Source organism: Sinocyclocheilus rhinocerous, unplaced genomic scaffold (assembly GCF_001515625.1).
Source record: "Sinocyclocheilus rhinocerous isolate Xijiao unplaced genomic scaffold, SAMN03320098_v1.1 scaffold983, whole genome shotgun sequence".
NCBI lineage: Eukaryota > Metazoa > Chordata > Actinopteri > Cypriniformes > Cyprinidae > Sinocyclocheilus > Sinocyclocheilus rhinocerous.
Window position 1 is genome coordinate 73,916 of NW_015642054.1, and position 4,233 is coordinate 78,148.

The 4,233-nt window shown below is 36.5% G+C and overlaps 1 long non-coding RNA gene across 1 annotated transcript in view; it reads left to right on the plus strand.

Moving 5' to 3' along the window:
- The window catches only part of LOC107755552 (uncharacterized), a 3,147-nt gene extending 1,555 nt beyond the window's left edge, over positions 1-1,592 (plus strand). Inside the window, exons 2-3 of the long non-coding RNA XR_001641712.1 lie at positions 425-488; positions 1,530-1,592. This is a non-coding gene — a long non-coding RNA (uncharacterized LOC107755552). The remainder of the gene's footprint in view (positions 1-424; positions 489-1,529) is intronic.
- Positions 1,593-4,233: the final 2,641 nt, after the last annotated feature.

Sequence of the window (4,233 nt, forward strand, 5' to 3'; positions counted from 1 at the left end):
CTCTCTCTCTCTCTCTCTCTCTCTCTCTCTCTCTCGCTCGCTCGCTCGCTCGCAACGCGCACGTTCTCTCGTAAATAAAACAGTTACGCCAGTGCATACACAAGAGAAAAAAATTATATTCAAGGAAATTTGTAATTAATTAATTCAAGAATGAAAATGCATTCTTTATTATGGCTTCTTGTTTGTTAATAGAAGCAAAGTCAGTGTTCTCTGAAATTTCATATTAATTTATTATTTTATTTTATTGTATATATTCTCTTCTCTCTTTTTTTCAGTGAGTGTTGTAATCTGATTGTGTAAGTGATCAATCTAGCAGTCAGTCTAGATCTGTGATGTATCATGTTCATAACATATAGTGATTAGTCAATAATCACTGACAAAAAACAATGATTATTCTTTTTCTCTTTTTTGTTTGTTTTAACAGGAGCTAACTACACCCCAAAGGCTATTTTAATAGCCACAGCACTGAGCATCTTTGGCTTGGCTTTGTAAGTATGTTTTAACTGTCAGACGCAGTATGTGACATTAGATTAACTGCAGCTATGCTATGCAGCAAATTCACGTCATTTCGGTCTCTACGTTATGGTCGCGCTCTCTGTATCAAGCACAGCGGAGTTCCGCCCCGATGCGCGCGCGCGCGCGCACACACACACACATACACTCCCACACACACACACACAAACGTGCGAGCACTGCCATGCCCACTAGTATTTGTAAATATTAAGCCCGGTAACAATAAAGCATAAGGTTGGGAAAAATAATTAATAAATAAATCAATTTCATAGGGCCCTAAACATGTAATTTTGTTAACTTTTTAATAAATTGATGTTAAATTTTTAAGTTTCATGATTTGAATTAATTAGACATGCTTTTTGATTAATAAAATTTAATTTAACTATTAAAAAGGAGTCCAGAAAAAAAAAACGGACATAAGAAAGCCATAAACCTAGGGGAAACACTCATCACCAAACACCAATGACTTGTACTTACACTATATGGACAAACGTATTGGGACACCCATCTCTGTTGCAACAGTTTTGGAAGTGTCTAAAATTACTGTACCCATATGTACAAGTCATTGGTGTTTGGTGATGAGTTTTTGGCTCAAGGTCTGCATTTAAAGTCACACCAGAGGTGTTCAGCTGGGATTAGGACTTGGCTTTATGCAGACCAGTCAAGTTCTTCCACACTGACTGAATCAATCAATAATTTATTTTTGAACCTTGCCTTATAGACAGAGGCATTGTCATGTTAGAATAGAAAATGGTCCGTTGTCTGTTGCTATAAAATTAGAAGCACACAGTGCCCTAGAATATCATTATATGTTTAAACATTAAGATTTGTACTCATGGAAATTACTAAAGTAGTCAAACCTGTTCATTAGAAGGGGGTGTCCCAATACTTTTGGCAATATAGTGTGTGTATATATATATATATATGATCAAGCATCCCACACCTGTGATATGCAATATCTCTCACATATTCAGTGATGTTTCCTCTTTTCCTCCCTTTTTCTTGTGTGTCAGCAGGAGCCAACTACACCCCAAAGACTCTATTAGGGGCCACCTTAGAATCACGGCACCTTTGGCTTTGTACGGTTTTTTTTTAGTTTTTTTTTTTATAAATGATCACTCAGATGTTGGGCTGGGGATTGATAGAGATTTCATAATTCCATTTGATTCACATGCTCTTAATTCGGTTCTGATCTTGAATTCAGTTTGATTCACAATTATTCTTATTATCTTATTCTGATATTCTTACTCAAAAGCCTGTTTTGCTCTAATATTTACAAACAATACAAATGTTGTTACAGTAGCTGATACACACTGATATTCCTTGGATCAAGAGCTGTCACAAATAAAAGATACTTTAAAACACAGCCAAAAAAAAGTGTAGGTTTGAAGGACCATAAAGTTATTCAGTGTACCTTTAATGTGCAAAAAAGCTATACTGTTTAAACAGTACTATACTAGGAATAACTGCCATTCATGTAAAAAATTTAAAGGTTTTATAAAATAAATAGTGTAAAATAAATTACAGTAAAATTACTGTAATAGTATTATACTGTAAAACTAAGCTACAGTAAGGATATAGTACTGTAAAACTAAGTTGCGGTAAGGGTATTTTACTGTAAAATGAAATTGCGGTAAGGCCATCATACTGTACAATTAAATTGCGGTAAGGGCATTATACTGTAAAATTAAATTGCGGTAAGGCCATCATACTGTAAAAAGAAATTGCGGTAAGGGCATTATACTGTAAAATGAAACTGCGATAAGCTACTGTAAAGGAGTAGTTACAGTAACTTACTGGCAATAGTGCTGCCAGTAAGTTACCACAAACATACAATAAAAAGTCTTAACAGTGTACCTATAGGGATGTGACACCTATCACAGCACCCATATATAGGGTCCAGAACAGCTTACATTTCCAAAAACCTGCAGTACTCCGACAAGAAAAAGTGCGTACGTCTGCTCAGACCGACGTGATGCTAAGCACTTTTCCACGTCAAAGACAAATATGAGCGCTGACATGGATTTAAGCGTACACACACTCTAAGAGCAAATCTGAGCGTACACACGCTTTATAAATGAGGCCCCAACTGCGTTAGGCTAACCGAGACTTGTCACAGCACTTACATATTATTGCTCTTTTGTTGGTTTGATTGCTATTGTCCTCATTTAAGTCGCTTTGGATAAAAGCGTCTACTAAATGATTAAATGTAGATGTTAATTTGCCTGAATCTGTATAGAATTGGGGACCTTTGTAGGCATATTGGGAATGTTTTTTTGAGACATTTAATTTTGTATGTAAACCCATGTTAATGAAAAAGAAATGAGTGTTTCAATAAAGCTATAAATGTGTACATATGTAGTATTGTTTCTGTCTTATTGCTAAATATATATTTTATATGTATCAATATATGGCTACACATGGTTCATGCATATATTGCAAAATATTGAAAAATATAAGCACTAGAGTCCCATATATCAAAATTTATTATTTCATATAGACGGTTTCAACGGCAACTACATAAGCAAACGTTACTGCGCATGCGCGGTTTTGTGGCCCTAACTTAACTTCCGGTAGACTTCTGCAAACAATCAATAACAACAACAGCAAAGTTCCTCTAGAGTAGATTATTTCTAATAATAAGCGAAATAAATAACAAGTAAATTAGCTAGCAAGTTAAAACTATGTCTAGTCATTATTATTTTGGGTTACCAGTAGAAGTATATAAGTAAAATACAATAATTTAAAGATATTGACCGATCAGTGCAAAATCAAGTGCTGAAACGTTTATGAAAATGAGCGGTGAACAGGTGAGTTAATGTTTATAATAACCCTTTTTGAGGGCTTCTTTTTCAAAATGTTGATTACATATATTGGTAGCAAGCCGCATTAGCACTTATTAGCACTCCACTATCTCTAGGCTAGAGCTAGCTATATCAAACCCCCACCATGTTTTAATTAATTATAAAAAATTATTAATTATCAAAATCTACTATAATTAGTGATTATGTGCACTGAAGAATTCTATGTCTGTTTCTGTTGTTGTCATTTTTGGGTGAACTAACCCTTTAATATTAAAAAAAATAATTGTAGTGGGGTTTGTGACGTGTCTGAAACGTCACCATCATTAATTACATGGCCAATGAGGAATAGCTCCGCTATAGTGGCCCTGTCCCAAATGGAACACTTCATGTGCACTTGCGGTCTTACGTACTTACAATGGCCGCCGCGTGCGCGTGTCCGTTAAGTCCACGAGACCTTAGGGTGTCCTATTCGTCATTTTAGCATTCAGAAGGGTGCTGGCGAGTGTCCACTTTGTGGCCGTTATGCGCCCTCGATACGCACTTCTGCTGAGCCCGCACTGGTGCAAGCTCCGCAGCAGACTTCTAGTCGACAGTCAAAGCGGCATTACGTCACGAAAGTGCGGAAGACCGTGAGAGTTTAGGGTGCGATTTGGGACAGGGCCAGTATATAAACCTGGGCCCGTATTCACAAAACATTTTATCTTACCACTAAGAGTTCTCCTAAATAGCAGTAAAAGTTTTTAGCTAAGAGTTTTCTCTTAAGACCTATTCACAAAGCTGCTGAGACAAACTTTTACTAAGGAACAGAGAAAAGTCTTAAGCTAAGAGTAAGGGCGGGGTTGACCTCGTTGCTATGGATGATGTCAGCATACTTACTAACTATGCACACAGTGATTGGCTGATAGGGGAGGGGTCT